This window comes from Pteronotus mesoamericanus, unplaced genomic scaffold (genome assembly GCF_021234165.1).
Source record: "Pteronotus mesoamericanus isolate MK-2021 breed Mesoamerican mustached bat unplaced genomic scaffold, CSHL_Meso_final contig_57, whole genome shotgun sequence".
In the NCBI taxonomy this organism is placed as follows: domain Eukaryota; kingdom Metazoa; phylum Chordata; class Mammalia; order Chiroptera; family Mormoopidae; genus Pteronotus; species Pteronotus mesoamericanus.
The window spans coordinates 990,199-1,013,694 of record NW_026555203.1 but is presented as its reverse complement, the minus strand read 5'-3'; the positions used below and the strand labels follow the sequence as shown (position 1 = coordinate 1,013,694).

The following is a 23,496-nucleotide window of genomic DNA, read 5'->3' as shown; positions in this document are numbered from 1 at the left end:
GGGAGTGGGACATGACATGGGGGTATCTGGCATGTCCCCTCAAAACAGCCTTCACAACCCATATTCAGAGGCGAAACTCCCCCATGGTAGTCTGTAGGTGCATACCAGCTAGAATATCAATTCCTAGGATACACTCAGTGATGGGGGAAATGTACATCTCATAGGGGCATGGTGGTAAATGCCCTATTCCAAGACCCAGTGTTATAGCCCTCACTTGAATGGACTGTCCTCTGTAGCCATCAATGGCAGTTATGGGCCCCCTAAATCTCTCTGGGTTACCATAAATAAGAGAACATTCTGCACCAGTATCAACTAAAGCCAACACTCTTTATACCTTCTTTGGGGACCAGTAAATAGCAAGTTCTACATGTGGCCTCTGGTCCCCACTGGGCCTCTATAAGCAGATCCCTCAGCCATCCCTCTATGCAAAGACCCCTCCCTATGGATTTGGCCTCTGGATGGGCCAAAAGCAACTCCACAAACAGGGCTGCCATAAAGTCAGCCAAACAGAGAGTCAGCGCTGGGGTCGCCAATGGGACCAGTCTAGTTGGCACTGCCCATTCCAATGTTCAGAGAGTTGATGATATGGGCTGGAACTGTTGCTCAGGTTTCAGTTGCTGCCCCAGGCTTACAAGAATGTGGTTAGGCTTCTTGTCTATCTTATCTTTATCTACCCCAGCCTTTATGAGATCATTCCATAGTTGTTTGTGGGTTACTTTCACTGGACTTTTCTTCTTACATTTATTTCACAGTTAGATTCTCTCCCTTTTTTCCTTCACTGTCCTTTTCTACCTGTCTTATTTCTTTTGTCTCAGTAGCTACTTCCCCTAGGCTGGCCACTCTGTGTGCCAATTCTTGTACAAAATTTCCCACCTTGGGGGACAAAATAGGTATCAGGGTGCCGATGTAAGCTGGGAGTGCTGTTTGCACAATCCAGTCCCTCATTCCTGTGGTAACTCTTTCCATATCTGGCTCATTGGACCATGGGTTATAGATGTTGTGTCACATGCCTTGGTCCTGGATGAACTGCTGGAATTCCAGTAAACTGGTCCAGCGTGGGTTAGAGGAGGGTAGATCCCCCTCATTAGGCCATGCTGCCCTGCAACCATCCATTAGCCACTTAAAGAGGGTAATTCTGTGACTGGCTTGGGATCCAGCCCTGTGAATTCTTTATCCCAAAGAGGGATGGGTGGTGACAGAAGACATATGTTTTAATTCATCTCCCGTAAGCAAAATGCCATCAGCCCCTATATCCCACAGCCACAACAGCCACCCCATGATGGATTTGGACCATTTATCTCTGAACTTAACAGGCAGTTCTACTAGCTTGGCAGGGATGTAGGGACACATTGTAGTGTGCGAGGTCTGCTGGGGAGGTGTTACTGGAGAGCCCTGCAGTGCCCGTAGTTGTTGGGTCTTAACCTTCTGAATCATAATTGGATGAGCTATAAGTTTCTCTTCTTCTACTTCTATGGCTTCCCTGCCCTCATCTACTATGATCTCCTCATCTGAGTCACTTTCACTTTCAGCTGTAAGATCCCACTTGTGAGGATTCCAGTCAGACTGTGCCATGATCACCCGTATACGGATGAGTGCTGGTCACTGTCCCTGTGCCCAGGCAAAATGCCATGCCAGGTCCTGTAATTGCTCACTGGCGTGTTCTAATTGTCTCCCTAGGGTGTCCTTATTGTCCGTCAGTAGGAGATGCATGTCCCTTTCCAGTTTTGGTTCTTCTAAATGGACAGCATGCGCCTCTGCCTCTGTCTGTAGGACTGCCAACATTAACCAGTCCACAGCAGCGGCAACATGGTGGAAGTCTTTTTTTTTTCCCCTAGGGCACATCACTCTCCCACATGCTGTGAGGCTTGTAGGAGGCAACCAGGAGTTTCAGGGGCATCCCCCAAATCCTGTGGTGGTCCCCATGAATCAAGAAAGTTTGCCACCTCGTGCCACATTGAATTTGCTGGCCAGCCTGGGATTCTTCCCAGCATTCCCCTACTAAGCATAACATTGCCCACAGTCAACACAACTTGGGGAGTTTTCAGGGTATCTGAGTCCTGCTGACTAAGCCAATGGTAACACAAGATGTTGAGTCAGTCCAGGGATCTCAACTGCTCATTTGGATAAGCTGAAAAAAACCACAAGGAGGACTGGATAGAGTAGACATAAGCTTTATGACTTACACTACAGGGAGCACCGCTGGTGGCAGATTGGCAAAACAGGACTGCACCTCCCTGAGTCCGAGACTTGTTTTAAGGGGTCCCGGAAAAAGGGGGCACATGTCTTCCATATGACTCTAAACTACATTACCTTATTGTGTACATGCAGAGAGGAAAGGTCAAGAAGCAGTCACACAGGACAAGAAGCCTCTCCCAAAAGGGGATAAGGAGGGAATTACAATCTATTTCCAAAACAAAACACATTCCTTCTCATCAGGGGCTCTCCGGACAGCCTTCCATTTTAGGGGTTGAAGGAGCCATGTCCAGCACTGTTAGTGTGGTTACTGACATGGGCTGTGAAGGGATTCACGAAGACAAGAAAGTGCAGAGAGTAAGGGTTTTTATTTTTGCTTTCCCAAGGGAGGGAAAGGGATAAGTGTGGAGAGAAACACCAGCCCCAAGGGGTTACGGCTTTGGGTGTTTATTGGATTATAACTGGATTTAAAAAAAGTGGGGGTTGTTGTTGTGTGGCCCCTGGGCTGTTGGAGGCATTGTAACAGAGGCTACAGTTTGTTCCAATGTTATCTTTTGCCTGTGGCTGTAGGGAGTGGTTAGTTCTGTTCTTGCTTTCCAGTAATTTCCAGACCTGGGGGCATAAACTCAGAAGAGTAAAATGGCAGTCATGATAAACAAGGTCATAGGCCTGCTTGGCAAATGGTGCCACGATAGCAAATGGGGTTGGCTTTGTCCTTTCATTATCCCTTCTGGTTTTAAAATGGATTTATTCTTAATGACCTGGACCCATTCTTGTTCTTAGGAGTAAGGACAAAGGTCTCCTCTTCTGGAACTACTTCCTGAGGATTATGGATGTAGAGTTGTCCCTGCCTGTGGCTCTGGGTGTGGGTCATTAAGAGGGAGAGGGTTGGACTGGACAGCCCAAAAGGCAAGAGCTGTAGCCGGGTGTCATTTGCGAAAGAAGTCTCCTATAGCTTGGATGCTTTGTTGGATGAAACACATAAGATATCTTAGGAGACAAGGCCCGATAGTGACAATAAAGAGAAAAGTTGTGAGAGGACTTAGGAAAGGAGTCAACCAAGAAAACTGGGACCAGATGTTGGTTTTACAGTCCCATCAGTCAAATTGTCCTCTGCTCCCTTCTTTATAGAATGTATTGGCTTTGTCAATGATATTTCTTAGATTATTTTGTATTTTTCCAGATTGGTTAACAAAAAACAAACAAACAAACAAACAAACAAACAATCCTCATTAAGCATAGCACAGGTCCCTCCCCAGTTAGCTGATAGGAAGTCTAGGGCCCACTTATTCTATAGGACTACTCTTGCTAGGGAAGTGATTTGTTCTTATAGGGTATTAATTTGGTTGGCTACATCAATAACCTGTTGAGTTATTTCTAAGGATAGTCACTGGGCCATACAAATGGAGTTTAAAAGGCCTCCAATGCCAGTTCTTACTCCAGCTAGAATGCCAATTATGATGATTATAGCTAAGGCCCCTCTTTTGACTCTTGTGGTTTGGGAGTATAAGGGGAGAGGTACGCTGTAGTTAATAAGGGTGAGCTTGGGAATAATATAAGCGAGAGTGCAAGTGCCTGTCCAATTAGCAGGTAAGCAGAGATCGGCTTTATCCCTGCAGAAGTAGTAGGTGTGATTTTTGAGTTTAGGCAAGTATCAATTGTGATATTGAAGTAGGGCTTGGGTAATCCTTTCCTGGATGCCTCAATGCCCTCATAGGTGGTAGCTAGAGCCGTTCCCACCAGTGGGGGTAAGCATGCAGTGTGAATTGAAATAGAAGAGAAATTGAAGGCTCAGTTGAAGGAAGGATAGTGGAGTCCCAGCCAATAGCAAAACAACTTTTTACAGTTATCAGTTTGTCCTTTGCTGTGTGGTTGGAACCAGGAGTTATGGTATTTGCAGGGGCAGTTGTTCTGGGGGTCCAGGCAAATAGTAGTCCCAAAATAACTAGCTTGTCTCCTTGTGGTAGTTATATTAGGGGGTTTGGGAATATAGATTTTGTAAAAGTGAGGGGCAGAGTAATAGGTAAGGCTATTTGAGGAAGTAGAATCTAAGGAGACCCATGTCCAAGAAGAAGATAGGGTAAAGGAGTGACCGCAGCTCTTAGATATGTTAGAAGGAGATCTGACCAACGGATGGTCCTAGTCTAGTCTCCTCTGTTAGGCAGAGGGGTGCTTGGCTAAAGAGATCTACAGAGGAGAATATTGGTCCTCAGAGATTATAATGGGCCTGTTGGTGTAGGTGATTGAGAAGTATGTGGTCTACCATGGGCTTGACTTTTTCATTACAGTGCATCTGGGTCTACTGAAATAGGTGAGGACTGGGTGGGTCTCTAATTGGTTACATGCTGGAGGAGGGATAAGAATTGCTACTAGTCCTGCTTTAGGAGAGGTGTTGGCATAGATTCAACAGTTCTTGTAGGGCTGAGTAGTCTTATTGTTTAAAAACACTACAGTCTCCTGGACTGTAAGTAGGTAAGGATGCTGCAAGAGAGCATTTCCCAAGGAAGAGATAATCAGGAGAAGTAAAGCTAGGATTCCAAGCAAGGACACAGATCTCTTACTGGAACTGGCACTGAGTTGTAAAAGAAGGGGAATTACCCAGTAGTATCTGATCATGTCAGATAATTTCTGGTGCTCATGTGTCCACCAGCTGGACTTTGGTGAATTGGAGCTTGGTGTCCGAAATTGGCTGGCAGGCATAGGAGGGAAGTATGGAGTCCTCAGGCAGTTCTTCCTCTGGAGAGTTCTTAGAGGGTCAGTGGGTTTGAGTCTGGAGAGATGTATGCGCGATGGAAGTCCTGAGAGTTTTGCTGCAATGGAGAGAGTCACTTGAGGCTCAACCAATTTGATGGTGCGAAGTGGAGCCTGGTTCAGTGCTGGGACCCGTTAGTCTGATGTCTGGAGGAGGCCCAGGAGGTCTGTGTGTATGGAGGGAGCCCCTCTAGGAGCACCTGCTGGTTCTGGAAGGGGAGTTTGATCTCCTTCCTTGAGGAGAGGGCGATCCTTCTTCCAGTGCCCCACATTTTTGCAACGTGGGCATGGTTCCCATGGCTGCTGCTTTTTCTCAGGCCACTCTGCTCCAGTGACAATTTTGTTCATAGTTGAAGCAGATTCCAGGCCCTGGTGCCACTAATGGCTGTCCTTAGTGCTGCATCGGGGGCTCTGGATAAGTCCCTCCTTGTAGAACCTCCTCAATTGCTGAGGCTACCATTTGGAAAACCTATTTTTGCTCTTGGGATCCTTGTCGATCCTGCTCCCTTTTCTCCTCTTGTCTGTCCTTATTACAATTGTTAAAGACTTGGAGAGCCAGATCAACTAGCTCTGATTGTGAGGTCTGAGGGCTGTTTTCTAGCTTTTGGAGTTTGCACCAAATGTCCAGGGCTGACTGGGAGATGAAGCGCATCACTAGGATAGACTGACCCTTCCTAGAATCGGGGTCTAGGTTAATGTAGAGGCGAAAAGCCTCAAAGAGCCTAGAAAGGAAATAGCAGGATTCTGACCTGGCCCCTGAGTGATTTCTTTAACCTTGCCCTAGTTAACAGGCTTAGTAGTGGATCACTTCATTCCCTCTATGAGGCAGGAGAGCATGTGATGCTGTTTACTGTGGTCAGGGGAATTAGTTTGGTAATTCCAATTGGGGTCCTGGTCAGGGAAGGCTGTGGTGCTAGGGGCATAAGTATTAGGCTGCTTCTGACTTAGGTTGTCCCCATACTCCTGTGCCTTGGCCCAAATACGGCCTCTCTTGCATTGGTACACATATAAAAGATAATATGATTATCTCTCCAGGAGAGGTCATAGGAGAAAGATATTCAAACTCTTTTGTAAACTTACCTGGTTGTGCAGAAAAAAAATGCCATGTCTGACCTCAATTTGGGAGAGGTCTGACATTGAAAATGGAGCCTGGACCTGAATAATGCCCTCTGATCAAGCAACCTCACAAAGAAGGAACTGGGTCGCAGGCTTAAGAGGTTCTTGAAAGAGACAGCTTGAATGAGTATGGCCGGGAGAAACCCAATCTGAACAAGGGGCAGGGAGGGAGATCTGAGGAGAAGTAGGGAGAAGAGAAGGAATTGCCCATTGTGAGAACTATGAAAAAGAAAAGGGAAGGGTATCTCAGGGATGAGAACTGAGGGGGGTAGTTTTAGGTGGAGCCACCAACTCAAACAACCTAGAGATTTGTGGCCAGAGCTGAGCATCCTTGGGCCTGAGAGCAGTCTCAACACAAGGTTCTTCCTCAGAGCCAGGCGTCACCAGGCCCCGAGGGCAGGCTGAACAAACAAGGAGATGGTTGGAGGTGTCCCTCCCAGCTTAAATCCTGCAGAAGTGATAGACCCAGTACTGGGGTTTACGACAATGAGACAAGGGGATAAGCTATCACTTTCGATAGCAAATTTTCATCCTGAGATTCAGAGAGACTTACTGATGGCTGGCTGTGAAGATGGGTGAGGAGGAGGCTGCCCACAGAGTCTGGAGAGATAGAGAAGGATTAGAATCCTCTCTCTGAACCTCAAAGACACAGAGTTAGGGGGTTAACCTGAGTTGAGCTTCCGCTGCTCACTGCTCCCCTAGTCACAAGTCTCAGGAGGTGTGGGGAGAGGGAGAAATAGAGAATGTCCCCGTATAGGCCACCAAAATATTAGGGTGGTCAGTGATGTGGGCTGTGAAAGAATTCACAAAGAGCCCTGGCTGGTGTGGCTCAGTGGATTGAACGCTCGCCTGTGAACCAAAAGGTCACCAGTTCGATTTCTAGTCAGGGCACATGCCTGGATTTCAGGCCAGGTCCCCACTTGGGGGCATAGAGAGGCAACCACACATTGATGTTTCTTTTCCTCTCTTTCTCATTCCTTTACTCTCCCTCTAAAAATAAGTAAAACCTTTAAAAAATTCACAAAGAGATAAAAATGCAGAGAGTAAAGGGTTTTTATTTTTATTTTCCCAAGGGAGAGAAACAATAGGTGTGGAGAGAAGCACCAGCCCCGAGGGGTTAGGGCTTTGGGTTTTTATTGGATTATAATTGGATTTTTAAAAAGGTGGGGGGTTGCTGTTGTGTGTCCCCTGGGCAGTTGGGGTATTGTAACAGGAGGCTGCACTTTGTTCCAATGTTATCTTTCACCTGCGGCTGTAAGGAGTAGTTAGTTCTGTTCTTGATTTCTAGCAGTTTCCAGACCTGGGGGCATAAGCTCAGAAGAGTAAAATGACAGTCATGTTAACAAGGCCATTGACCTGTTAGGAAAATGGTGCCACAATAGCAAATGGGGCTGACTTTGTCCTTTCAAGCACGATCCTACAACGTGCTACTGGTGTGAACATAAGAAAGGTCCAGACCTGTAAGAATTTTTATGAGTTTATTTGAGTAAAAAGGACAATAATTCCCAGAAAGCAAAACCTTTTCAGAATGAGAAAATGCTCCAGAAAATGGTACTTTAGCACCTTATTTTATACATTACAATCAAAAGAGGAGGCATAAGGGGGTTACATGAAGTCTATTAGTGATAGATTAGGGAGGTGGGAGCAAGCAAAGCAGGGAAACATCTGAGATTGGCTAGACACATACTTGTTACACATGTGGGTACAAGATAGTTAACAGTCAACAATTAACATGATGGTAATGATAAGAGGATTTGTGGTCTCTGCTCTGCTGTGATTGTTGTGTCTGGAGGGGTCTGCAAAAGGGAAGTCACCTTGACATTCCAAAGATGTGCTCTCTTAGCTGCAAAGGACAATAGACAGGCTCAATTAAGGTAAAAATTGACTTGTCAGGGAAGAGTCTAGCCTAGGACAATGACTGTCCACCATGACCTGCTTTTAGTTAGAAAATTTTTAATTTCAGACCATCCTGTGTGGTTACTTTAGGTCCCTGAGTTTGTATGGCTGCCATGCAGGACTCCTCAGAGCTTGTCAAGTTTAGCATGTGGCCCCTTTTCTTCCACAGAGGACATAGACAGCTAAGGAATCCAATTCAAACCCACACCAATCTGAAAATTGAGAATAGTTGGGGAGGGATGAATAGCAAACTAGTGGCCAGGATGCATAAAAGAACACAAGAAAGCCACATCATTTAAAAAAAATAAATTGTGAGTTTTATTTTAGCAGTCAGACTACAGGAGTTTTGTTCAAGCCAGTAGACCTCTAACTTGAGCATTCTTTTTTTATTTAAAAAACCTTTTTTTTAATTGTGCAAATACATTTGTCTCTATTTTCCCACCAACACTTTCCCCTGCCCCACCCACCTCCATCTCTGACCCTCAATCCTTTCCCATTTTGCCTTTGTCTATAGTTCCTTTATACATGTTCCATAACTTGACCATTCTCCTTCTTTTCCCTGTTACCTCCTCCCATCTCCCCTCTCAATACTGTCGGTTTGTTTTTTCTTTCAATGTTGCTGGTTATATTTTTCCTGTTTGCTTGTTTTCTTGATTAAGTTCCACTTATAGGTGAGATCATATGGTATTTGTCTTTCACCTCCTGGCTTATTTCGCTTAGCATAATGCTCTCCAGTTCCATCCATGTTGTTGTGAAGGGTAGTAGTTCTTTCTTTCTGCTGCATAGTATTCCATTGTGTAAATGTACCATAGGTTTTTGATCCACTCATTAATTGATGGGCACTTAGGTAGCTTCCAGCACTCGGCTATTGTAAATTGTGCTGCTATGAACATTGAGATGCATAGGTTCTTTTGAATGGGTGTTTTGGGATTCGTTGGGTATAATCCCAGCAGTGGAATTGCTGGGTCAAAAGGCAGTTCTATTTTTAGCTTTCAGAGGAAAACCCAAACTGTTGCCCACAGTGGCTGCGCCAGTCTGCATTCCCACCAACAGAGCATTAGGGTTCCCTTTTCTCCACAACCTCACCAGCACTTGTTTCTTGATTTGTTTATGGTGGCCATTCTGACAAGTGTGAAGTGGTCATCTCACTGTGGTTTTAATTTGCATTTCTCTGATGGCTAGTGATGATGAGCATCTTTTCATATGTCTCTGGGCCCTGTGTATGTCCTCCTTGGAGAAGTGTTCAGGTCCTTTGCCCATTTTTTAATTGGATTGTTTCTATTCTTGGAGTGGAGTCAGGTGAGTTCTTTATATATTTTGGAGATCAAACCCTTGTACAAGGTATCATTGGCAAATATACTTTCCTATATGGTTGGCTCCCTTTTCATTTTGCTGATGTTTTCTTTAGCCATGCAGAAGCTTCTTATTTTGATGAAGCCCCATTTCTTTATTCTTTCCTTTATGTCCCTTGCCCTAGGGAACATATCAGTAAAAATATTGCTGCATGGAATATCTGAGAGTTTCCTGCCTATGTTCTCCTCTAGGACTTTTATGGTGTCACGATTTATATTTAAGTCTTTTATTCATCTCGTTTATTTTTGTGTATGGTGTAAGTTGGTGCTCAAATTTCATTTTTTTGCATGTAGCTCTCCAGCTCTCCCAGAACCATTTGTTGTAGAACCTATTTTTATTCCATTTTATGCTTCTGCCCCCTTTGTTGAATATTAAGTGACAATAGAGACATGGGTTTATTTCTGGGCTCTCTATTCTGTTCTATGATCTATGTGTCTGTTCTTATGCCAGTACCGGACTGTTTTTATTACAATGGCCCTGTAATATAGTTTGATGTCAGGTACTGTGATCCCTCCTACTTTGTTCTTCTTTCTCAAAATTGCTGCAACTATTCAGGGTCATTTATAGTTCCATATAAATTTTTGAAATGTTTGATCTATATCTGTGAAATACGTCATTGGTATATTAATAGGGATTGTGTTAAATCTGTAAATTGCTTGGGGTAGTATGGACATTTTGATGATGTTAATTCTTCCAATCCATGAACACAGCATATGCTTCTATTTATTTGTGTCTTCCTTAATTTCTTTCTTCAGTGTTGTATAGTTTTCTGTGTACAGGTCTTTTGCCTCCTTGGTTAAGTTTATTCCTAGGTACTTTGTTTTTCTTGTTGCTGTAGTAAGTGGGATTTACTTTTCAATTTCTGTTTCTGATATTTCATTATTAATGTACAAAAATGTCTTTGATTTCTGAATACTGACTTTGTTTTCCACTGTTTTCCCAAATTCCGTTATTAGGTCGAGCAGTTTATTGGTGGTGTCTATAGGGCTTTCTGTGTATGATATTATGTCATCTGCAAATAATGACAGTTTTATTTCCTCCTTTCAATTTGGGTGCCTTTATTTCTTTTCCTTATCTGATCGCTGTGGCTAGGACTTCCAATTCTATGTTGAATAGAAGTGGTGAAAGCGGACAACCTTGTCTTGTTCCTGATCTTAGTGGGGAAGCTTTTAGTGTTTGCCCATTGAGTATGATGTTGGCTGTAGGTTTTTCATATATGGCCTGTACTATGTTGAGGTATGCCCCTGTTTTAAAAAAATATATATTTTATTGATTGTACTATTACAGTTGTCCCATTTTTTCTCCCCTTTATTTTGCTCCACCCTGCACTGCCCCACCCACCAGCATTCCTCCTACTTAGTTCATATCCATGGGTCATACATATAAGTTCTTTGGCTTTTCTATTTCATATACTATTCTTAACCTCCCCCTGCCTGTTTTGAAGCTACCGTTTATGCTGCTTATTTCCTGTATGTTTTTCCCCATTCTTACCCCTCTCCTTCCCCTCTGATCTCTGTTTCTATAATTCTGTTCCTGTTTGAGTTGTTTGCTTAGTTTGTTTTTGTTTCTGTTTTTTTTAGGTTCATTTGTTGATAGTTGTGAGTTTGTTGTTATTTTACTATTCATAATTTTTTTTCAAACTAAGTCAGTATGTGCTTTTATTGGCTACTTGAGAGAGATGAAGGGGGAGGAGTGGGTGGCCCCAATGCCCGACCGGCCATGCTTCACTGGCTTGTAGGTGATGGAGAACTCCCCCAGGTAGTGGCCAATCATCTCGGGCTTGATCTCCACCTGGTTGAAGGTCTTGCCATTGTACACGCTCACCATGTTGCCCACCATCTCCGGCAGAATGATCATGTCCTGCAGATGCGTCTGCAGATGGGCTGTGCCTCCTTCTTGGCCTTGCGCAGACGCTTTAGCAGCAAGTGCTGCTTCCTCTGCAGGTCGCGGTTCAGCTGCTGCTGCTGCCTGGCACTGTAGAGCTGCATCAGCTGCTCATAGAACATGTCAAGCAGCTGGTCAAGGTCCACCCCGCAGTAGGTGAACTTGCAGAAGGTCTGCTTCTTCTGCTGCTCCACTTCTGCCATCCTGTCGGTTCTTTGGAAAGGACCTATTCATAATTTTTTATCTTTTTCTTTGGTAAGTCCCTTTAAAATTTCATTTAATAAGGGCTTGGTGATGATGAACTCCTTTAACTTTACCTTATCTGGGAAGCACTTTATCTGCCCTTCCATTATAAATAATAGCTTTGCTGGATAGAGTAATCTTGGATGTAGGTCCTTGCCTTTCATGACTTTGAATACTTCTTTCCAGCCCCTTCTTGCCTACAAGGTTTCTTTTGAGAAATCAGCTGGTAGTCTTATGGGAACTCCTTTGTAGGTAACTGTCTCTTTTCCTCTTCCTGCTTTTAAGATTCTCTCCTTATCTTTATTCTTGGGTAACCTAATGATGATGTGCCTTGGTGTGTGCTTCCTTGGGTTCGACTTCTTTGGGACTCTCTGAGCTTCCTGGATCTCTTGGAAGTCCATTTCCTTCGCCAGATTAGGGAAGTTCTCCTTCATAATTTTTTAAATAAGTTTTCAATTTCTTGCTCTTCCTCTTCTCCTTCTGGCACCGCTGTGATTCAGGTATTGGATTGTTTAAAGTTGTCCCAGAGGTTCTTAAGCCTCTCCTCATTTTTTTGAATTCTTGTTTCTTCATTCTATTTTAGTTGAATGTTTATTTCTTCCTTCGGCTCCCAATTGTTGATTTGAATTCTGGTTTCCTTCCCTTACTGTTGGTTCTCTGTATATTTTTCTTTATTTCACTTTGCATAGCCTTCACCTTTTCCTCCATTTTGGGACCATGCTCAACCAATTTAGTGAGCATTCAGATTACCAGTGTTTTGAATAATGCATCTGATATGTTGCTTATCTGTTCATCACTTAGTTCTTTTCTTGGAGTTTGATCTGTTCTTTCACTTGGGCCATATATCTTTGTCTCAGAGCACCTCTTATGTTGGAATGGGTGGAGCCTTAGGTATTCGCCAGGGTGGGGCAACCCAGGTCGTTGCATTGTGACATTGTATGTAGGGCAGAGGTCCAAGAGGGAGCAATGCCATTTGCTTGGCTCTTGGTCAGCTTTGAGTCACTTCCCCTGATACCTGCAAGCAAATTGGGCACTTCTAGTGCTGATTCATGGGTGGGTGGGTTTGTGTACATTCCAGGACCCTGTGGGTCTCTTCAGTGGACTCTCCTGTGAGGCTGGGAGTTTCTGGTGCTACTGCATCCCCCACCTGTTTTTACCTCTAGAGGTTTTGAGGCTTTCTTTTCCTGCACTGGAACCCTGGGTTGCACGTTCTATCTGAATCTCCAGCTGTTCCTCCAGTTTATCCACATGCAAATATGGGAATGCCCAGTCTGCCAGCAGCCGCCTTGCCTGCCTGGTACTCCAGCCACCACCTTGCTGCACGTCTTCTCTACCTTGGCTTCCCATCTCTGACCCTTCTACCAGTCTGGATGGGCATTTTTCTTTAACTCCTTGGTTGTCAGACTTCCATGCAATTCCATTTTCTGGCAGTCCTTTTTTTTTCTTTAAATTTCTTTCTTTTGCTTGTGCAAGGAGACAAAGTGTATCTAACTATGCCTCTGTCTTGGCCAGAAGTTCCTGAGGTATGCCCTCTTTACTCCCCCTTTACTGAATGTTTATATCATAACTGGATGCTTTACCTTATCAAATGCTTTTTCCGCATCTATTGATAATTTTTGTCTTTCCTTTTGTTTATGTAAAGTATTACGCTTATTGATTTGTGAATATTGAACTATCCTTGCATCCCTGGGATGAATCCCACTTGGTCATGATGGATTATCTTTCTAATGTATTGCTGGATGTAGTTTGCCAATATTTTGCTGAGGATTTTAGCGTCTATGTTCATCAGTGATATTGTCCTGTAGTTTCCTTTTCTGTTGTGTCTTTATGTGGTCTTGGGATTAGGATGATGCTGGCCTCATAAAAAGAGTTTGGGAGTCTTCCCTTTTCTTGGATTTCTTGGAATATCTGAGAAGGACAGGGGAGGGAACTAGCTCTTAGTTAAATGTTTTGTAAAATTCTCCTGTGAAACCATCTGTTCAAGGGCATTTGTGTTCTGGAGTTTTTTGATTACGGATTTCATTTCACCAGCTATTATTGGTCTGTTCAGGCTTTCTGCTTCTTCTTCATTCAGTGTTGGAAGGTTTTATTGTTCTAGAAATTTGTCCATTTCACTCAGGGTTTCAAATTTCTTGGCATATAATTGTTCATAGTAAATTCTTACAATCCTTTGTATTTCTGTGGTATCAGTTGGAATTTCTTTTCTTTCATTTCTGATGTTATTCATTCAGGTCCTCTCCCTTTTTTTCTTGATGAGTCTGCTTAAAGGCTTGTCAATTTTATTTATCTTTTCAAAGAATAAGCTCCTGGATTGGTTGATCCTTTGAATTGTTCTTTTCGTCTCTATGTTGGTTAATTCTGTTCTGACCTTGATTATTTCCTTTCTTCTACTTTTTCTCGGCTTTGTTTGTTGTTGTTTCTCCAGCTTTTGAAGATGTAGGGTTAGGGCGTTTATTTGAACTGTTTCTATCTTTTTTAGGTAGGCCTGTATTACTATGAATTTCCCTCTCAAGACTGCCTTCACTGTGTCCAATAGGTTTTGGACTGTTGTGTGTCTCTTTTCATTTGTTTCCAGTAAGTTTTTGATTTCTTCCTTGATTTCATTATTGACCTATTCATTGTTTAATAGCATGCTATTCGGTCTTCATGAGTCCATGAAGTAACATACAAGGGAGCCCTGGATCAAACCAGCTGGAGGGTAGGACCCACCAAATAATGACCAAACAACAATCAAAACCCAATTACTTCCAGAGAGCCAACATAAGTGGCATAAAAGGCACCCAAAGAGCAGCAAGTTCAGGAGGATATTTGGAAGTCTGACAACCAAGGAGTTAAAGAAAAATGCTCATCCGGACTGGTAGAAGGGTCAGAGATGGGAAGCCAAGGTAGAGAGGATGTGCAGCAAGGTGGTGGCTGGAGTACCAGGCAGGCAAGGCGGCAGCTGGCAGACTGGGCGTTCCCATATTTGCATGTGGATAAAACCAGGTCAAACTCCATTTGATCTGATCCATTTTGACAGGAGTTACCTACAAAGGAGTATCCATAAGACTACCAGCTGATTTCTCAAAAGAAACCTTGTAGGCAAGAAAGGGCTGGAAAGAAGTATTCAAAGTCATGAAAGGCAAGGACCTACATCCAAGATTACTCTATCCAGCAAAGCTATTATTTATAATGGAAGAGCAGATAAAGTGCTTCCCAGATAAGGTAAAGTTAAAGGAGTTCATCATCACCAAGCCCTCATTAAATGAAATTTTAAAGGGACTTACCTAAGGAAAAGATAAAAAATTATGAATAGGTCCTTTCCGAAGAACCGACAGGATGGCAGAAGTGGAGCAGAAGAAGCAGCAGACCTTCTGCAAGTTCACCTACTGCGGGGTGGACCTCGACCAGCTGCTTGACATGTCCTATGAGCAGCTGATGGACTTTCTCTCCTCCATGAATGATTTTGCGTTTTTCTCTTGAGGTTGGTTTCTAGTTTCAAGCTGTTGTAGTCCTAGAAAATGCTTGACATGTTTTCAATTTTCTTAAGTTTTTTGAGGCTTGTTTTGTGTCCTATCATGTGGTCTGTCTTTTAAAATGTTCCATGTGCACTTGAAAAGAATGTGTATTTTGCTTCTTTGGGATGAAATGTTCTATATACATCAGTTAAGTCCATTTGATCTAATGCATCGTTCAGTTCCACAGTATCCCGGTTGATACTTTGTTTGGAAGATCTATCCATTTTTGACAGTAGGGTGTTAAAATCCCCTACTATCAGTGCATTGCTGTCTATCTTTCATGAAGTCCTCCAAGATTTTCCTTATATACTTGGGTGCGCCTATGTTGGGTCCATATAAGTTTACAATGTTAATGTCTTCTTGATGGATTTTCCCTTTGAATATTATGAAGTGTCATTCTGTGTTCCTTTTTATGGCCTTTGCTTTGAAATCTATTTTGTCTGGTATAAGTATTGCTGTCCAAAAAAAAAGTATGTTTTTTTGGTCCATTTTCTTGGAATATTACTTTCCATCCCTTTACTTTCAGTCTGTGTAGGTCCTTTTTCTGAGGTGGGTCTCTTGTAGGCAGCATATGTACAGGTTATATTTTCTAATCCATTCAGCTACCTTATGTCTTTTCATTGGAGCATTTAATCCATTTATGTTTAAAGTTATTATTCATAGTTACTTATCCATTTTTTCCCTTTGTACCTGTGTTCCTCTGTTTCTTACTTTTTTTCTTTATCTTCTCAAAGCAGTCCCTTTAGTATATCTCGCAGTGCTGATTTGGTGGAGGTGTATTTTTTAGCCTTCTTTTGTCTGGGAAACTCCTTATTTAGCCTTCCATTTTAATTGAGAGCCTTGCTGGGTAGAGCAGTCTTGGTTGCAGGCCTTTGCTTTTCATTTCGTAGACTATTTCTAGCCATTCCCTTCTGTCTTGTAGTGTTTCTGTTCAGAAGTCAGATGCTAACTGTATCAGGGCTTCCTTGTATGTTACTACCTGTTTCTCCCTTGCTGTCTTTAAGATTCTCTTTTTGTCTTTGATATTTGCCATTTTAATGATGATGTGTCTTGGAGTGGACCTCATGGGGTTCCTCTTGAATGGGACCCTCTGTGTTTCCTGGACTATGTGTGTCTTTTTCTGTCCTCCAATTAGGGAAGTTTTCCAACAATCCCTTTTCAAACAGGTTCTCTATCGGTTGTTCTCCTTCTTCTCCTTCTTGTATCCCTATTATACATATATTTTTATGTTTCAGCGTGTCCTGCATTTCCCTAAATGCTCCTTCATTATTTTTTAGTCTTTTTTCATTTTCTTGCTCTTTCTGGGAGCTTTTTTCTACCTTGTCCACCAGCTTGCTGATTTGGTGCTCAGCTTCATCTAGCCTGCTTTTGATTCCTTCAGCTATATTCTTCAATTCAGAAATTGTATTCCACATTTCCTCTTTTCTCTTCTTGACAGTTTCTATGTCCTTTTTAATGCTGATATAGTTTGCAGTAAGTTCCTTGTAGTTTCCCTGTAGTTTTTGGTAATTGTTTCTGAGCTCCCTGAGCTCAGTGAGTTTCCTTATAACTGTTGTTTTAAACTCATTATCTGAAAGCTTACTTGCCTCTATTTCATTTAGTTCTCTTTCTGGGTTTTCTTACTTTCCCTTTGATTGGGGGGTGTTTCTTTGTCTTCCCAATATTTGGGAGAATTCTTTTTTGATTCTGCTTCTTAAATTGATCTGGCTTGCCTTCCTTACTTTGTGGTGTGAACTTCTATGGTAGAAGACCTGTGAGATTAAGTGGTGCGGTCTCCTGCATCTCCTGAACTTGCTGCTCTTTGGGTGCCTTTTATGACATTTATGTTGGCTCTCTGGAAGTAATTGGGTTTTGATTGTTTTTTTGGTCATTCTTTGGTGGATCCTACCCTCCAGCTGGTAGACTGAGGGTCACTCGGTCCACCACGTCTTGTGTGTTTTTGTGCTGGTGCTGCCAGAACAAAACTACAAAGCCCAGGAAACAAACCCACATCCACAAAAATAACTCCCCTGCAATCCCACTATCAAATGAACCAGTATTAGCAAGGCTGTAGAGAGATTAAGACTAGTATAAAAAAGGAGAGAAATAAACTATTACTATAAAATCTAATGACTTAATATGCACAAACTTGATGAACTCAAAATGGATGTTAAAAAGCTATGTAGTAAAGAAAATATTGCAAATCATGGAGAAGACCACAGTGGACTTCGTCTCAGTAGCCTCTAGTATTTACCACTGTTTTTGGTTTCTGGATCTGCCTCTGATGATGTCAGATATTGACCCCATCTGACCTTAGGCAGTCTGTTTGATACTTCCAGGAATCTATTGTCTGTAGCTGTCTCCTTCAGTTATTAATCTAGTCATTCTGTACTCAGCAGTCAGCCTTAGGGACCACAGGACCAGAGCAGAGTCCCAGCTTGTGTCAGGGTTGTTGTTTTCTCTCACTCTGCTGCTGCTCAGGGGAGCTGTCTGCCTGAGTCAGATGGCTGCTACCGTATGGGGGATGACTCACTGCTGGGATCCCGTCGGCTACTTTCTCAGTTCTCTCCCCAAAGCCTCCATCTCCAGTTTCTCCTCAAATGTCTGTAGTTCACTCTTTGCTGCTTTTATCTAGGGATCTACTATCTGTGGCTGCTACTCTGCACTCAGCAGTCAGGCCGAAACACCTCAGGGCCAGAACAGAGTCCTTCCTGGGGGCAGGGCTTCTGTTTCCTCTTATGTTGTTGCTGCTCAGGGGAGTGTTCTGCCAGAGCAAGATGGCTGCTGCTGCATGGGGGATGAGTCAGCACCATTATCCCACTGGCTATTCCCTCAGTTCTCTCCCCAAAGCTTCCTTCCCCAGTTTCTCCTCAGGCATCTCTAGCCCACTCTGCCCCTGCCTTTGTTGGGGCCTAGGGTAAGTGGATGCAAATAAAAATGTATGCATTGGGCTTTTAAAAAGCTCTCTTCGTCTCTAGCTGCTCATCTCTGACAGAGAACAGCCCTGTTGCTTTTCACAGCTGGCTGTTATCTATGTACTTTTTGGGCTCTTGTGCTGTAGGCTGGGGATCTTTGCTTATGGTTTAGACCCCACTCTTCTCAGGGGGATATAACTTGCTGTTTAAATATCCCTCTGGGCTGCCACCCATGGGTGCCCAGCCAGCCTTCACAAGCCAGCCTGATCAGTCAGGTTGTGCTAAAGCTGATTCTTCTGTCTGTCTGAGGTTATAAGGCTTTTCCCTTGCTATTGTTCAGTTGATGTTCTGGGTGATTTCTCCACAATTTAGGTGTAATTCCAGATTGGCCTGAGAGGAGGTCAATGTGACTTCCATTCACTCCTCCACCATCTTGAAAACCCAGTAAGCCAAATCATTTGAGCAGAGTGGAGGGCATTCATGGGGGAAGAGGGAAGAGAGAGAACATTCCACAACCTGCCCTGTTCCCTCTCCTGATGTCTAACAAAAAGGACATATGTGACCTCAGGCCCCAAGGGTTCCTATATCTCTTGTAGGTGTGCAAGTCCCTTTTCAGTGAGCAGTACAAAGCTGGAGGGTGTGGGATGATTGCATTTAAGGCACAGAGTATGAAGAAATTGAATGTACTAACCTGAGGATCTGAAGGAGTTTGTCAGGCAGGAAATCAGTGCTCCACAGAGCTGAGAGGACAGAGTGTGCAGCAGTGGGAGATGATGCCTCACAGGAGAAGCACAGCACTGTGTGGGTAAGGGGAGAGCAGTTAAGGTCACAATGACCTGCAAAAATCACATGTAGATTGACAGGGCCAGGAAGCTTCGTAGGAACTGAAGATTCCAGGGTTTCAAACAGAACTATGGACTATATTTATCATGAATGGCACAAGTTGAGAGGCCCAGGAAGAAGTATTGGCGTTCTAATTATGCTAGCAGCTGATGGGCCATGCACAGGCACTTTAAGAAGCCAGTGCAGGCTTTCTTGAAATAATTTTATTTTATTGATTTGAGAGAGACAGAGAACGGGAAAGAGGGAGGAAGGGAGAGGAAGAGAGGGAGATAAACAGAGAAAGATAGAAAGAGAAACCGATTTATTCCTCCACTTATCCACACACCCACCTGTATTCCTGTATGTGCCCCTACCTGGGATCAAATCCACAACCTTGGTGCATGGGAACAATGCTTGACCCAGCTGAACCACCCAGCCAGGGCAGAAGCCGGTGCAGGCTTATCTGGGCTGCCATGCCCAGAAACTGCCTTGAGTTTTTCTTTCCAGAAACAGCTCCTCAGCTCCTCCCTGGCTTCTTGCTTCTGCTCCATCAGTGACCCCACGATCTGACCTTACTACTTCTTCCTCCCTCCCCACCCCCAGCCTCACTCATCTATTGGTGGAGGGGGGTGGATGCTCTGCCTCTGTGCTCTGCCATCACACCTCCCTGCCCCAACATTCCCTGTTTGCCTTAAGCTTCAGGCTCCTTAATCCTCAATGTCAGAAGGAGGCTGGTAGGGCCCTTCTGCATTGGACCCTTGAGCTGAGAACTAGCCAACAGCAAAGAATTGAGAAGGCCACTCCTTGCATGTCTTGGGGCACCTCTGGGACCTTGGCAGCAACCTCTATCTCTCCATAGCCAAAGGAGATCCCTCCATGATCCCTAAGCAAGAGGCAGGTGCACTCTGGCTGCCACCTGGGCCCCCAACACTTCCCAGCTCACATAAGATTTAACCCCTAATTTCTCTCTTTCCCTCCCTTAATCTACCCTTTGCAGGTATCCACATCCCTCATCTAGTCCAGATTTGAATATCATTCCACTTCCTGCTCATCTTTTCTCAATTTTACTCTATAAATACTTGTTGAGTATTTGCCCAAAGACATGGTTTATTCTGTTTCTGGCACCAGGTAGAATAGAAAGATAAAATTTAAAAAATAAAGAATTTCTGTCCATACCACTGCCCTTCTTTTTACTGGTGTTAGCCTGGAGCTCCAGTATAAATCACTCCTTGGAAAACCTGTTCTGTGATTCACCACGTTTCTTCCCTCCTCATCATCCTCCCTGTTGTGTGAATTTGAGAGTCTAAATTTTTTTTTCACCAACCTGATGTAACCTGACATTTTATTTTTTTTGTATGTGGCACAGGCTTTTCCCTTACTCAAGAAATATGTGTTCTCCCTAATTAGAAGACATGGAAGCAATACCTGGGCATTCAGGTCAGACTAATGGGGTTAGCCTAAAAAAGGCTTCATTTCAAACTATGTGTTTATTTTTTTTTCCTTTCTGCTTTCATCTTCATTGGTTATTAACATGAACACTATTCTTTTGCCAGGAAAATCTGGCTTCTAAGTGCCCTCTTACATTCCATCTCTCTCCTTTCTGAAATTCTTTTCCCTTTGTTTCCATGACACTGTTCTCTCATATAACCTACTCCCTGACCTTTTTGGTGCCCACTTCTCAGTCTCTTTTGCTGAATCTTCTTCCTTTTCCTGATCCTCCAATAATAGTAATAAAAATAAAAATTACAACCAGGCATCCTGTACCAACTCCTTTAATTGCATTAGCTAATTTAATCATATCAACCCTATAAGATAGGTATTACTATTAGCACATATTTCAGATGAGGATGTAGCTAGTTAGTGGTGGAGCCAGAGGTCAGACTCCATGGTGAGAAGCTGAGGCTTCTTACACATCTTAGTTCTCATATGTTTACAGCACTCTATGATGTAGGCATTATTATCCACATATGACATATGAGGAAACTGAGGCATGTGAATTCACATCTGCTTCTCCCAGATGTGCTCCGTGTATGAGTGATTAGCACAGGTCTGGTCCATTGCAGGCTCTGAAGAAATGGTAGCTAGTATTACTCTGCTAGGATGCATTACTCTGCTACAGAGGGTGGGGAAAAATTAAGTGTTGTTTATGTCATTCAGAAAGTGCTTATTTAGTGTTTATCTGATGATGTGACAGTCTGGCTCTAGGAGTTACATCAAGACTGGCCCTTGACAGGAACAGGAGCGAATTCAAAAATACCTGAGAGTTTAACAGTGATGATGGTGACAATTATGAAATGATAAGGGAGCACTTATAGAATGCTGAGGTGGATATCTCCTGGTTTTGTGTGTCCCCAGGGACTGTCTTCTTGCCCCGCTTGTCAAAGACACCCTTATGCTTTCAGATAGTTTAGTACCAGTCAATCAACCCCCTCCCAAACCACTTCCCTGAGCAACATTTAGGAGCTAAGGGCAAGGGAAGTTGATCTCAGAAGGACACAGAGACTCCCAAGTGTGTAGTTCGAAGGAGGTGGGACTGAGGTCTGAGGGGTCCTTTACAATCCAGGTAACTCTGAAATCCTGTCACTACCAGGGACTTCAGGTGAAGGATAACAAGGGGCAGAGAGAGTGGGGCTGGATCTCACACCTCATCCTGAAGAGATGGATATAGGGATCCCCAGCTGTAACATTTCATCTCAGACTAGAACTCACAACTTATTATGGTCTTTCACAACTGCTCCCACTAATATGTGCCATTTCACTATCACTATTTTACAGACCAGGATGCTGAGTCACACAAGGTAATAGTAACTTGCCTAAGATCATGCAGCTAATAAGAGATGGAGCTGGAATCAAACATCAGGTCTGTCCCTCCCCAGGGCCAGAAGTCTACTCTTTTGCTGTGAAGTTCTCTCTAAGGTAATGGGTACAAAATAGCTGATCCACAGTTTGGGCTGGTTCCAGCCAAGATGGAGGCATAAGTAGATATACTTCACTTCCTTGCACAACCAAAAGGATAACAATAAATTTAAAAACAAAAAACAACCAGAGCTGCCAGAAAGTCAAACTGCATGGAAGTCCAACAACCAAGGAGTTAAAGAAGAAACATTCATCCAGACTGGTAAGAGGGGTGGAGACGGGTAGATGGGGCAGAGAGGACGTGCTGCAAGGCGGTGGCTGGTGGACCGGGGTAGGTGAGGTGGTGGCTGGCGGACCAGATGGTCTCATATTCGCATGCAGATAAGCCAGGAGGAACAACTAGGGAGCGAGATGAACCACCTAACCCAGGGTTTCAGCACAGGGAAATAAAACCTCAAAACGTCTGGTTGTAAAAATCTGTGGGGATTGCAGTGGCAGGAGAAACTCCCTGTCTCATAGGAGAGTCCATTGGAGAGGCCCATGGGATCCTAGAGCATACACAAGCTCACCCACCTGGGAATTAGCACCTGGAAGGGCACAATCCGCTTGTGGGAAGTGAGGGAAGTGAGGGAAGTGATGGAAAGAGGGGCGAAAGCAAGCTAGCAAGCAGCATTGTTCCCTCTCTGACTCCTCCCCCACATACAGCACCTCAATGCAGCAAAGTGGGTTGCCCCACCCTGGTGAATACCTAAGGCTCCACCCCTTACAATGTAACAGGTGTGCTGAGACAAAGAAATAGGGCCCAAATGAAAGAACAGATCAAAACTCCAAAAAAAGAACTAAGCAGCGAGGAGATAGACAGTCTATCAGATGCAGAGTTCAAAACACTGGTAATCTGGATACTCATAGAAATGATTTAGTCTGGTTGCAAAATGAAGGAAGGAATAAAGGCTATACAAAGTGAAATAAAGGAAAATATACAGGAAACCAACAGTGAAGGGAAGGAAACCAGGACTCAAATCAATGATTTGGAACAAAATGAGGAAATAAACATCCAACTAGAACAGAATGAAGAAACAAGAATTAAAAAAAAAATGAGGATAGGCTGAGGAGCCCCTGGGACAACTATAAATGTTACAACGTCTGAGTCATAAGGGTGCAAGAGGGAGAAGAGGAAGTGCAAGAAATTGAAAAATATTTGAAAAAATAATGAAGGAAAACTTCCCTTGTCTTCCAGGAAGCTCAGAGAGTCTCAAAGAAATTGGACCTAAGGAAGCACACACCAAGGCACATCATAATTAAGTTACCCAAGAATAAAGATAAGGAGAGAATCTTAAAAACAGCAAGAAAAAAAAAAAAGACGCTTACCTACAAAGGAGTTCCCATAAGACTATCAGCTGATTTCTCAAAAGAAACCTTGCAGGCAAGAGGGGGCTGGAAAGAAGTTTTCAAAGTCCTGAAAGGCAAGGACTTACATTCAAGATTACTTTATCAGTGTGGAATTTCCTCAAAAAGCTGAAAATGGAACTGCCTTTTGATCCAGTGATTCCTCTGCTGGGACTATACCCTAAGAATACCAAAAACGCCAATTCAAAAGAACCTATGCACCCCAATGTTCATAGCAGCACAATTGACAATAGCCAAGTGCTGGAAGCAACGTAAATGCCCATCAGTAGATGATTGGATCAAAAATGATGGTACATTTACACAATGGAATACTACGCAGCAGAAACAAAAAAGGAATACTACGTGACATCATGGATGGAACTAGAGAGCATTATGCTAAGTGAAATAAGCCAGGGGGCGAAAGACAAATACCATATGATCTCACCTATAAGCAGAACCTAACCAACAATAAAGATGCAAGGAAAATAAGACCAGCAACTCTGAAAGAAAAAAAAGAAACCAACAGAGACAAGAGGGAAAGAGGGAGGGGTGGGCGGGGGAAAAGGAAGGGAAGGGGCAAGTCAAGGAACATATAGCAAGGACTC

At 43.4% G+C, this 23,496-nt stretch overlaps 1 pseudogene; it reads right to left on the bottom strand.

The window, feature by feature from the left end:
* Nucleotides 1–10,958: 10,958 nt before the first annotated feature.
* On the bottom strand, nucleotides 10,959–11,396 carry LOC129076161 (40S ribosomal protein S15-like; annotated as a pseudogene).
* Nucleotides 11,397–23,496: the final 12,100 nt, after the last annotated feature.